Source organism: Silene latifolia, chromosome 11, assembly GCF_048544455.1.
Source record: "Silene latifolia isolate original U9 population chromosome 11, ASM4854445v1, whole genome shotgun sequence".
Taxonomy (NCBI): domain Eukaryota; kingdom Viridiplantae; phylum Streptophyta; class Magnoliopsida; order Caryophyllales; family Caryophyllaceae; genus Silene; species Silene latifolia.
In genome coordinates this window covers 80,741,514-80,754,552 of record NC_133536.1, presented here as the reverse complement: position 1 = coordinate 80,754,552, position 13,039 = coordinate 80,741,514, and the positions used below count along the sequence as shown (strand labels likewise).

The 13,039-nt window shown below is 35.4% G+C and overlaps 2 long non-coding RNA genes across 2 annotated transcripts; one reads left to right on the top strand and one right to left on the bottom strand.

Moving 5' to 3' along the window:
- Positions 1-3,846: 3,846 nt before the first annotated feature.
- LOC141611755 (uncharacterized) lies at positions 3,847-6,494 on the top strand. The gene is made up of 3 exons (XR_012528724.1): positions 3,847-4,063; positions 5,544-5,668; positions 5,773-6,494. It is a non-coding gene; the product is annotated as an uncharacterized LOC141611755 (long non-coding RNA).
- Positions 6,495-8,715: 2,221 nt separating this feature from the next.
- LOC141611754 (uncharacterized) lies at positions 8,716-11,977 on the bottom strand. The gene is made up of 2 exons (XR_012528723.1): positions 10,644-11,977; positions 8,716-9,317 (listed from the first exon to the last, which is right to left on the bottom strand). It is a non-coding gene; the product is annotated as an uncharacterized LOC141611754 (long non-coding RNA).
- Positions 11,978-13,039: the final 1,062 nt, after the last annotated feature.

Below are 13,039 nucleotides of genomic sequence, written 5' to 3'. Positions count from 1 at the left end.
ATATCTTGCTTTACTATGGCACATGAAACTTTTTGAGTGATTGTCTATCTGTCTCTCTTTGGTGAATCCGAGACCTTATTTTGTGAATCTCAGACCTTGTACAGTGAATCTGAGAGCTTGTTTTGTGAAACTTGGTCATCATAAGTGGTTAAAATCACCTATTTTGTTCTTTGCCTTATTTTGTGAATCTCAGTCCTTATTTTGTGAATCTCATACCTTATTTAGTGAATCTTAAGGCTTGTTTTGTGAAACTTGATCATCATAAGTGGTTAAAATCACCTATTTTGCTCTTTTCTTTATTAGGTGAATCTCAGACTTTGTTTTGTGAATCTCAGACCTTGTTAAGTGAATCTTAGAGCTTGTTTTGTGAAACTTGGTCATCATAAGTGGTTAAAATCACGTTTTTTGCTCTTTTCCTTATTTGGTGAATCTCAGACCTTATTTTGTGAATCTCATATCTTATTCAGTGAATCTTAAGGCTTGTTTTGTGAAACTTGATCATCATAATTGGTTAAAATAACCTATTTTGCTCTTTTCTTTATTAGGTGAATCTCAGACTTTGTTTTGTGAATCTCAGACCTTGTTCAGTGAATCTTATAGCTTGTTTTGTGAAACTTGGTCATCATAAGTGGTTAAAATCACGTTTTTTTTGCGCTTTTCCTTATTTGGTGAATCTCAGACCTTATTTTGTGAATCTCATACTTTATTTAGTAAATCTTAGGGCTTGTTTTGTGAAACTTGGTCATCATAAGTGGTTAAAATCACCTTTTTTGCTCTTTTCTTTATTCGGTGAATCTCGGACTTTGTTTTGTGAATCTCGATCTGTTCATGAATCTTAGAGCTTGTTTTGTGAAACTTGGTCTTAAAATCACCTTTTTTGCTCTTTACCTTATTTGGTGAATCTCAGACCTTATTTTGTGAATCTCATACCTTATTCAGATTTTAAATGCATATAATGTGCCTTATACGGTCATCGACGGAACTAGTTTGTCTTCAGATCATTAGAATTGGTTTTTCGCGCTTTATAATCCGTAACTATAACTATGTTATCATAATAGGATATTGTGTTATAATACATGCCTTTTGTGTCACATAATATTATTTGGCTCTATGGAATAACGTAACAAGTTAATAGAATAATAACACGGTTACTCTATGTGATAACATGACAAGTTACTGGAATAACACTACATGCTCTTTGGAATAACATGAGAAACATATGACTCGAATACTCAGGTGAAGTGGTGACTTATAAACTTATATTGTGGCCATTACATCAACTGTAGTGTGTTGGTGGAATATTCAGTTTCTACTAAACTAGCTCATTAGCTCAATTGGTAGAGCATTTGTGCAATTGCACAAAGGATGTAGGTTCAATTCCTACATGAGCTTCTATTATCAATATATGTAACATAAGTGTTACTTTATCAGATAAACAGTGTTATTATATATACGAAACAATGTTACATTATCAAATAACTAGTGTTATTCTTAGCTAGCATCACTTTGTTCGATAATTATTTTTACCGCATAGAACAACTAATGTTACTACAAAGTGTAACTAGTGCTTTATATATGTTCGTCTATGTGGGGCTCGAACCCACACCATGTGCAATAACACATTGCTCTACCTTTTGAGCTAATAGACGACAATGACCAAATCCGATATGAAAGTAGACAAATAACAACTTATACTCGTAGATAAGAATTTTTCAACCCAAACTAGCACTAACAAGGCTCAGTGAGTCAGTGTATGTGTAGCCCTTTTCAGGTATAGTAGAAAACCTCTACTGCATTCGGGTTAGTCCAATGTGTTTGGAATTCTATCAATCTCTAACTCCAAGTGTTTTGGAATTCTATCAAGATTTTACACCTGGGCTTCTCTAACTCCAAGTGTTTTGGAATTCTATCAATCTCTTCATCTCTCTCTAAAAATATAAATATTTCTCTCTAATCATCATTTTCATCATTTGATTTCCTGAAGTAATGATGATAAAGTTCCTCTCTTGTTTAGCATTACTTCTGCATGTAATGGCTTGGTTTCCTAGACTAGTAGACATTTACCTCCTACTTCTCAAAGAACTGGGTATGTCTTAACCAAAGAACTATTAACGAAACCCGCTATTGAAGCATGACACGGGTTTGAAACCCGTCAAAGATCAAAAATTCATTCGTTATACTAAAACTAAATTTATTTTGTTCAGTGCATCGTAGTCGATCCCGAGAATGTAGAAGCTTCATACGATTTCAAAACAGGTATTGCCTTTTTTCCTTCAGTCTGACTCCTACAATCTTCGAATCTCTTTAAACCCGTTTACTTCTACAAAATTTCGGAAATTTTGAAATTGAAAATTGTATTGACTGGCAGGTTTCGGAACCAGGAAGCTACAAAGGAATGCACATGAACCAACTTGGGTCAAGACCACCAACTTGTGAGGGCAAGTGTGATGGTTGTAACCCATGTATAGCTATCAAAGTTCCTACAATCACAGGCCGTGTAGGGATCCAATTTGCAAACTATGAGCCTGAGAGTTGGAAATGCAAATGTGGGCCCTCGGTCTACAGCCCGTAAATTTAAAGAGTTTTTGAAAGTCTAGAGATTTAGGCATATATATGTCAAGTTTAAGAAATGTTGTAGGGCTTGAGCAATGTAGTAGTAATAGTATGCAATCAGATATTCAATTGAGACCGGAATCAAATCAATGTAAGAATTATATATACTATATTAATCAATCGTCTTTTCTAATTTAATGAATTTCGAGTATTCTTTTGAGCCATGGTTACATGGACCAAGATAAAGAATCATGTGAGCCTTTTGTTTGAAATCTACTGAAGTATGTCATCAAATTATGGAATAAAAATAACTTACGACTGTTCCCGTCTTTACTTGTCCTCGTTGCAAAATGTTAATTTAGCTTCTGCACATCACCCTCCGGATATTGTTTGGTCGCTTATGATGAGGCGTCGATTTAACCAGATTTCATTATGTCGTATGTAGTAAACCCGATTGCCACGGAAGGTACGACTTTGATATAGTTAATGCTAAGACCAGCAAATAGCTGTCTCCATCCTTGACTGTTGATAATTCCGGTAAGCCCTTCAATGGTATTCCTATACCTTACACCATTACCCTGTAGGTTCTCAACCTAAAAGAAAAACATTGACCAAAAATCAGCTCATAATTAATGGGGAGACAATGAAATCAAATTGATTGGAAACTAAAGATCCTTTCTAGTATTAGCAACGGAATCGTAAATAAGTATCAAGAAGAATCTGGAGAGAAAAATGGATACAAAACTTTACGGGAGCGTCTGCAAACTCAACGAAAAGGTAATCAAGCTGAAAATACTTGTAAGTTACAGACACAGATGATAGAAGCACATAGAAGCACATAACTTATGGTTGATAACGGAGGTCAGAAAGCTCAGTGTTAATGGCGGAACGGAAGCTTAGTAGTAATGGCGTCGAAATCTGAGTGAATGGCGATGAAGGAGCTCATTGTCTTAGACGGCTTGAAGAGAGAGAGTGAAGGGAGTAAATGTGACGGAATAAATGTATGAAGTGAGGGAAATTTGGAGTTTGTTAGGGGTTATATTAGGGGACACGTGTCAACATCTGATGCACTTGTAGTTGTTTAATCTAATGGTTTAGAAGGTGTCCAGCCGCCTCACCCTAAGAAGGGTGCCTCACATGATTCAATCTCTATATATATATATAGGATCTCGTGCGAACCTATTGTTCGGTGTGAACTGTGCGAACTAAATAACAACCGTCAGATTAAGATTTAATCCAGGAGTAAGCGGCCCACCTTAAAATCTCTTCCTCACAAATAACAAACCCAAATTGGTAACCTGCTACTGTTATCATTTCCCTGACATATACTTTCACTAACATCAAGCACCACCAAGCACGCCAGCGGGCCTCGCCGGAGGTTCGACGACTGGTACTCTTTACCGGAGTTAACAAGGATCTCCTCACTCGACTCAAACAATGCATTCGCTACTTCCTCTATATTATCTCTCCTCGCAATCTGCTTCATCCTCACCATACGCCGACCATGTCGGTGAGTCCTTGTCGTTCTCTGCTCAACTCTGTACTATTTTCATTATTTAAATCATTCCTCACCTTACGTCGGCAGTCTTTACTCATTTTTATTTCGCATTTTCAAAAATTTTCGTGCTTGAAAACATAGATCTACTAAAAACCAATTACAATTTCATAAAAATACTCACAATACTGATTGAGATGGATGATTGCGAGTAACAAAACGTCCTCGTAAGCTTTAAACGACTTCGGTGGTTGTCGAGGTGGTGGCAGCAAGCGAGTTTATGGTCCTTGGTCTAATGGCTAATGGCGGTGGAGGGTAGGATGTATAATGATAAAGATGAAATTCGGGTGTCGTGTGTTCTCTAGAGTAGTCAGCGTCGTCGCCGGAGTCACCTAGGGTGGCCGAGCTATCGCATGCGTTGTTTGGTTGCGTTGTCTGTTTTTACGTTGTGTTGGTGTGGTAGACTTGGGTTGCTTGTAGTTGTATGGTGGTGGTGGTGGTGGTGGTGGTGGCGTTGGTGGTGGGCTTGGTGGATCATGGTGGTGCGGTGGATACACAAACTACCAGCCCGGATACGTATGGTATTACTACTGGATACACAAATCGATTTGTGTATCTAGTAGTAATACCATGTTTATCTGGAGGGAGTAACATAGGTATTGAGTAGTTCGTATGGTTCATGCTCGTGGTACGGGTTGTTCGAGGTGGAAGTCGGAGTTTTGGTGGTTTTGCGGTGGGTCGAGTAGCTTGCTCGTGATCTTGGAGATGTTTGTCGTGCTATATGGTGGTAACATGTAATGTCCCAGTCGCTGTCTAAGGTGGTCAGTTATGTCACTAGTGATGTCGCCGATATAGGTTTAAGTTTCTGTTGTAACGGTCGTCTGATTGGTCTGGTGGTGTCACAAGTTGTGTTTAGGGCAGGTTGAGAGGTGGTGGGTGGTGTGGTCTAGTCGTTTTGTATTAGTTGGTGCTTCTGTGGCAGTGATAGTAAGCGGTTGTGTATCTAAAGTCCTCATATGTGTATACTGAGGGAGTAACATGTGTATCTATGTGGTTTGTATACCTGGGTCACTATAGATATCAGATTATCAAGCCAGAGAGTTCATGCTTGAGTATGGAGAGGCTAATAGGGTCACCATCGACATCGATCGATAGCATAGCCGAAAGTATTATTAGTCTTGCAAGGTTGAGCTTAGAAAGTTCATCTGATAAGTGTGGGATATGATGAACAAATATCAACACCATTCTTGGTTGAATAATTTAGGAAGTATATAGAACAAATGAGTTAGTGAATTAATGAGCATACTTCTGATTGGTGGTTGCAAACATATTTTAAGTTGCTCTTACAGACTTTTCTAACACCTGGAGATGTCTATCATCACAAGATCGTCGTTGATGAAATTCTCGATTGCAATATATAATAAATTTAGTATTTGAGGGAATTTTATACCTACAAATCATTATATTTAAGTGTGTGAGATTCTGAAATTAACAGGCGAAGGTGAAACACGTAGCAAATGGATGCAATGCTGTTCAGAAACCAAATGCAAAGTCCTTGCCTCGCTCTCTGTAGGAGTTTATAACAAAGAAAATAGCCTAGGGCTGTCCAACATTAGATGGGTATTTACTTATTTATATCTTTTAACACAATATATTTTTTGTGTACCTCTTAGTCACACCCAATAAGTCTGCTAACACTTTTTTTTTGTTGCGGCTAATTCCAGAATAACTCGCTGGGAAGATCTTCCCTTGATACCGCAAGAGGTAACTAGAGATGACAGTATCAGTATTGGGGGATTTATCCGATAACAAGTTGATATCTAAAGTTTCTTTCTATGCTTACGAACAAATCAGTTCCTAATGTTCAAAATGCATTGATGTTGTTCTGGAGTACACCTGGTGAAGATGTTTGCCAAGGACGTCAAAAACTGACAGGAAACCATCAGCCATGCATAGATGAGATCTATGTGTGTTAACAAAGTACAATACTTAGTTATTAATGTATTGCGGACAGATATTACCCCACAATTTTCTTGTATCGTTTTCAGGAACACCTCAAGTTCCTTGCTATATACTTCCTCCATTCAACTCCACTCTATCTATTTGTATTTTGCACAAATATTAAGAAGGGTGGGGTTGGGTGGAAAATATTGTAAATAAATAATGAGGTATAATATAATTAAGTGGGGTATGGGTGGAAAAGGGTGGAGTTTGATGTAGAAGTAGTGGGGTATGAGTGACAAATATTGTAAATAAGTAATGGGTATGAGGACAAAATGGTCATTTGACATTTTTTTTTTAGGAAATAGGTAGAGTGGAGTTGAATGGATGGAAAAGGAAAGATGGTAGAGTGGAGTTGAATGGAGGAAGTATTTATATTTTCCCTTGGGAAAATTCTTCCAGAAACAATACAAACTTTATTGGAATGAAGCAAACGATTATTTGACTTTGCCCGGGAAGATATGACATAATTCTACCAGGGGAATGTTGGGAAATGTGTCCTCAACAATAGTGCGATCACATGATTTAAAAATCATTATTAAATCTCATTTTAAGAATACATGTGGGATGTAATATTTTACAGTCAACTGGTCCACACATATCGTTAATGATTGGCTGACTAGAGTTTGACATTACTGTCGTGCGACGGTGGTGATCAGTTGATCCCCTTAGGTCATACCTATAGGGAAATACTCTTAATTGATTATTTAATTAATCGTATACCGATACGAGTTAATTAAATTGCTTAAAATTGACGGATGATTTTGTGAGTATAATTTACGTATCTTATTGTAAATATGATTAAATAAGACACGGTCTAAGTAATCGAATTATTTTATTACTTGGATGAAATTATTGTTTGCAGAAACAAATTAAAACGGAATGAATATATTATTATAAATACAGAATGTTGTCGTTTATAATTTGGAAACATTTTTTGTACAAGTAATTACGAATTACTAGTCGATTTTGTAAATGACATATTTTATGAGTATGTTGATTTTTAATATGTTAAAAATACATTACAAATTCACATGTCAAGTAACATGTCACATATGTCACACTTGACAAATGACAAAATAAAATGGACCTTCCATTTTATCTTGTATAAACCGAAAATTAGAAGGAGTATTAGTGGAATAATTATGTTGATTATTTTAATAAGAGAAAACATAATTATTAAAGTCTAATCTCTAGCCATGCACACCTATGCTTTTGAGAAGAGCAAAAATCAAAAGTATTGGGCATCCTACCCAAGCCAATTTTCGGCCAACCATACAAGAAAAGAAAAAGAGCTTTTTCTTTTTAATTCATTCATTCATCCTTTTTACATACAACATTTTTCTAGTGTAAGAAATGTATTTTTCTCTACATCTTGTGAAATCTAGAGAAATAAAACTCACAAATACTCCATCTCTTGACCGAAAATTTTCAAGAGCAAAATACAATTTATTTTGTATCATTTTATAGCAAAAACTAATATTATTACTAGATCTAAATAATATTGGTTATTAAGATGTATTCCTTGGGTATATGCTTTTGGGAGGGATTCTACATTTGAATCCTTGTTCTTCCATTTGGAGAGCTCAAGAACAAAAGAAAAGGAGATCTCTTTTGTGCCCATTTGAACCGAAATTATATTGTAAGGACATTATTTCTTCCTTATTTTGATTTATTGTTTGCATGCATAAGACCTTTATTAATTTTATGACAAATTAATTTATAACATATATGAGTATGTTTATGTATAAAGATCTACATTTTCTTCAGGAAATACAAAATTATTGTTTAAGACGGTCGTAACCTGTAAGCGTAAAACAGTCGAATAACTAATGTGTGATTATGTCATTTGCAAAATTAAAGACATGCTTAGGAAATCGTTTTCTTCATCGTGTCGTGTCGTGTCGTACTCGTGCCGCCCGCCTTGGCCCGGCGCAAAATGATTGCTGACTCTACATGTTGCATTATACTACAAAACCAAACATTATAAGATCTCCAACACAATTAAAACAAGCAAATACAGACGTTTACATCATTTAGATCATCTATACAAGTCAGACGACATTTTTGGGTAAATTTAAGATATCCGGCCCCCGAGTTTGATCTCATTTCCCTCGTTAGGGCTCACCCTCCCTCTTTTAGGGTTCAATTTAGGGTTTTCACCCCGTTCCTGGACCATTTTCCGTCCTAAGTTTAGGATACTCGTTCATCTCGTTTGATCTCATTAAGTTATTAGATACAAACCTTTATCTTGTTAGATACACTCTTTTAAGTTGCTAGATACGTACATTTAGCTAGCTAGATACATACACCTATTTAAATTGTTTGATACTTATCTAAGTTACTAGATACATACTTTTAAGTTGCTAGATACAATTATTTAAATTACTAGATACATATCATTAGCTAGCTAGATACACTCTTTTAAGTTACTCGATACTTAGATTTAGGTAGCTAGATAGACTTATCTAAGTTGCTAGATACATACCTTTTAAGTTACTAGATACAATTATTTAAATTACTAGATAAATATCATTAGCTAGATACACTCTTTTAAGTTACTCGATACATACATTTAGGTAGCTAGATACACTTATCGAAATGGCTAGATACATACCTTTAAGTTGCTAGATACAATTATTTAAATTACTAGATATATATCATTAGCTAGCTAAATACACTCTTTTAAATTACTAGATACATACATTTAGGTAGCTAGATACACTTATCTAAATTGCTAGATACATACCTTTAAGTTGCTAGATACAATTATTTAAATTACTAGATATATATCATTAACTAGTTAAATACACTCCTTTAAATTACTAGATACTATGTTGCTAAATACACTACTTTAAATATAGTAAAGATATGGAATGATAAAACTATTATAATAAAACCAATGTGACAAAAGTAAGAAGCGGCATCACGTGGCTTTGGAATTGCAAATCTAATAGAATTTCTTTTACGCACAACACACAAGTGTGTTACATACAAGGCTTGAACTGGTGTCGCGTAAATCAAATGCATCATGCTTTCAGCTTACAGTCCAACTCGCACCTGTGTTGCTACTACTCTTTTTCTTCGCTCTTCCAAACTCGATATTCAATTAATCATATTATTACTTACAAAGTATCCTCTTCCATACCTTTAAACTTCTTAACTCGACCCATCTTAGTACATACTAAATCCGTCTTATCATTTGGCTCCAAACATAAACTCCCATGGTCAAAGATGGCAATGTTGGTACCTGCCGTCATCACACAACCTGAATTATATTCGCCACACGAGATTAGAAACCAGCGCACAAGATCAGTGACTACCTGCTATAAATATAAGCGGGAGTAAAAAGAAACTAAACTTTATAGTCTTCACCCTACAACCAATTTTATCACTACAAATTTACAATCATTATCGCTCGTCTGATGGAATTTCTCAAGTAGTCTCACCATAAGTAGTTACGTATTACATCATTTTCACTCCGTAAATGTCAAGAATAATAGTAGAAGACTACTCTCTCAAAGAGCAAAAATGGAATTTCAGCAGCTCAATATCACCTGGACAACAGAATAACGTCCCTCGACATACTTATTGAACCAAACCTGTGTGAATAGAAGCATCTAACTAGTATTGTTTAAGGATTCGCACTTTGTAATATTGTGCAATGATACTTGCATACAGTTCACAACCAATCTGCCAACAAGTACCATCTTCTTAATTTTTTTTTTAACTATGATGGGGCTTCACTCCTTCAGGGTGAACATCGCATGTTTTTGCAAAAAATAAGACATAATGAAACACCCCACATAATTAGAGATGGAACCTGACATCCCATCCAATGTCCCATCTTTCTAAACTAGGTAATTATACTGAGAGCAATAAATTAGTGGAAGTTTGGAACTACAAGAATCAAGATAAACTTGATTCATTACATTGCATTTCAAGCAAACATCATTGACTGTGAGATAAGGCTGGAGTATCATCATTGTCTAGCCCATTTCACATAAAATCAAGCCTTGCCCGAGATTCCAAGAAACAACAAATTCTTTTATTGATGTTCTTCTGATCTACTTTGAAGAAACCAATATCAAACAAAACAAAATAACCCCACCAAATTGCAGTGAAGGGCAAAGCAATACAAAAGTAATACACAGGCAAAAAATGTTCATGGCCAAATGATGTTCCTGACCAAACTGATATCCTACGAAGTTCTGACACGAATGCACCAGGCATAAAAACAATCAACTTGAAAGATCAATAAAACAGTCTCTCAATAAAAATGTTCCAATCACTTTTTTCTTACGGCGGGAATTTAAATCCAAGCAAAAAATTTTACGTATTAGGTACCATAACCGGTAAATTAAGGAAGAATTCATATAGTGAAACCATCTTTGAAGAACTACATCAAATTATAACCCTAAAACAATTAAAAAAGCGAAATTTGTAATGACCAAGTTTTATAAACCCTAATTTTTAATTAGAATTCATAGCTAAAGATCAATTTTTTTGATTATAATCTTATGTTTTCTTATAAAACTACTCAAATCTTTACAATTGAATAGATTGAAACATTAAAATAAGAATTGAAGCTAACCTTTTTTTTCAATAATCGACTGAAATTCGTTTTTTGAAAGCGTCGTCGATGAGAATATAGGTGGTATAAGCGACGGTGGAAGTGGCGGCTGACGGTGGAAGTGGCGGCCGACGGCGGAAGTGGTGGGAGGTGATCGAAGTTAGGTGTTTGTGGTGGGATGCGATCGAAGTTACTATCGAATTGTTTGTTCTAGGTAGAGGGATAATACAGCGAGCTTGAATGGGTTTAATTAGTTAGTTTGTACGGTTCGCACCGTATTTTAGTTCGTACCTGAGATTACGTCTCATTGAAGGGTCACAAATCCATTGAAGGGATGGAGGGATGAGATTACATCTCATTGAAGGGTCACAAATCCATCTTCCTAATCTCCCTCCCTAATCCTCCATAACTTCTCCATAATCATCCACAACTTCTCCTCATTCTATTCTCCCTGCACACTTCCTCATTAATCATTCTCTCACATTTTTTCTCATTCCCTCATCCTCTCTCATTCTCTCAAAAAAAACCCCAACAAAAAACTACTCAAACCAAAAAAATAAAATAAAAACACTCATCTGAAAAGCAAAAAAACCTCTCTATATCTCTTCTTTCACATCTCTTATAAACCAAAAAACAAAACCCAATTAAATCACCCACCCTCTTCCTCACACACCAACATCGCCGCGCCACCCCCACCACGGCCAGCCAACCACCACCACCTTCCACGCCACCGGCACCACCACTCTCCTTTCCCCCTCCACATCTCGCCGCCTACTGCCGCACAACCATTTGTTCACAACCAACAACCCAAAAACAACCGCCTTTCCCCACCAACAGCCACCACAACATCGACATCACCCTTCTCCAATAGCCACCTCCTTCATCTCCAACAGCCACCACCACCTCCTCCTTCGTCTCCAACAATCTCACCCTTTTCAGATCTCTCACACCACCCTCAACCACCAAACCAGCACCACAAAAAAAAACTGAAATGAAAATGAAAAACGAGATCTAAAAATGCATAGGTCAGAAAATGGTGGTTTTGTGGGTGTGGTGGTCATAGGTCGGTCGTGGTGGCGGTAATGTGGTCGTGGTTGTGGTAGTTGGTGTCGGTGGTGTTGGTGGTCGTGGTTGTTGTAATTGGAGTCGATGGTGTTGGTGGTCGTGGTTGTGGTAGTTGGTGTCGGTGATGTTGGTGTTTTGATTTCAGATTTCATTTTTATTTTTCATATTTTTTCAAAGTATGTGATTTTTCAAAGTTGTCGATATTGTTGTTTTTCAAAGTATGTGATTTTTTCAAAGTATGCAAAGGTCAGAATTTATGTGATTTTTTTTCAAAGTATTTTTTTATTTCTGTTGTTTTATTTATGTATATAATTTATTGATTTAATTGGGCTATAAGACTAAAGTTATACAATTTACGACTAAAGTTATACTATTTAAGACTAAAGTTACATTCTTAGATCTCGTTGTTGGGTGGTGGTTGGGCCGTCTTTTAAAAAACCGTCTTGTTATATACTCCCTCCCATTCACAATAAACCTCCCATTTCATTTGGCACAAATATTAAGGAAACACACTACCCCACCATATAATTAAATTTGAACCACACAAATACACTACCCCACCAAACAATTAAATTTGGACCACACAAACACTTACCAAAAAAGGAAATAGGGAGGTTATTGTGAATAGACGGAAAAGGAAATAGGGAGGTTTATTTTGAATGGGAGGGAGTATTTTTTTTTTTAGATTTGTATTCAAAATATCGTCTTGTTTTTCAGATTCATTTTCTTTGTATTGTATTGATTTTTTTTTTATTTGACTTGGTACAAATTAGACTCAATTTGTTGGAACCCAAATGTAATTTTTGATCTTTGTTTTTTTTTTATTTCTAATTTTTTATTTTGATCTTTGTTATTTTTCAAAGTTTTGTTAATATTTATTAAATTTACACTAATTATGACCGAGGTTACACTATTTTACGACTAAAGTTATACCTTTTTAACATTAAAATTACACTATTAACATCTAAAGTTATACATTGTATGAATTGAAGTTACACAACCATTCAAGTTTGTTTTGTTTGGTTTTTGGTTTTTTTGGTTTGTTTGGTTTTTGGTTTTTTTGTTTGTTTTTTTTTGTTATTGTTATTTGATTTTTTTATTTGTTATTTGGTTTTTTTCTTAGATTTACGGGGTTTTTTGTTATATTAACGGGTTTTTGTTATTATGGATTACAGTTATTTTCGAGTCTTTTTTCGGTTCTTTTTTGTATTTGTTATTGATTTTCAGATCTAGTTTTCTTCTTTTGTATAACTTTTGTTTATTATTTTTTTAAAAAAAAATTACGATTTTTTAATTTTAGATCTAGTATTGGTGAGATTTACGGTTTTTTCTACTTTATAATTTTTGTTTAC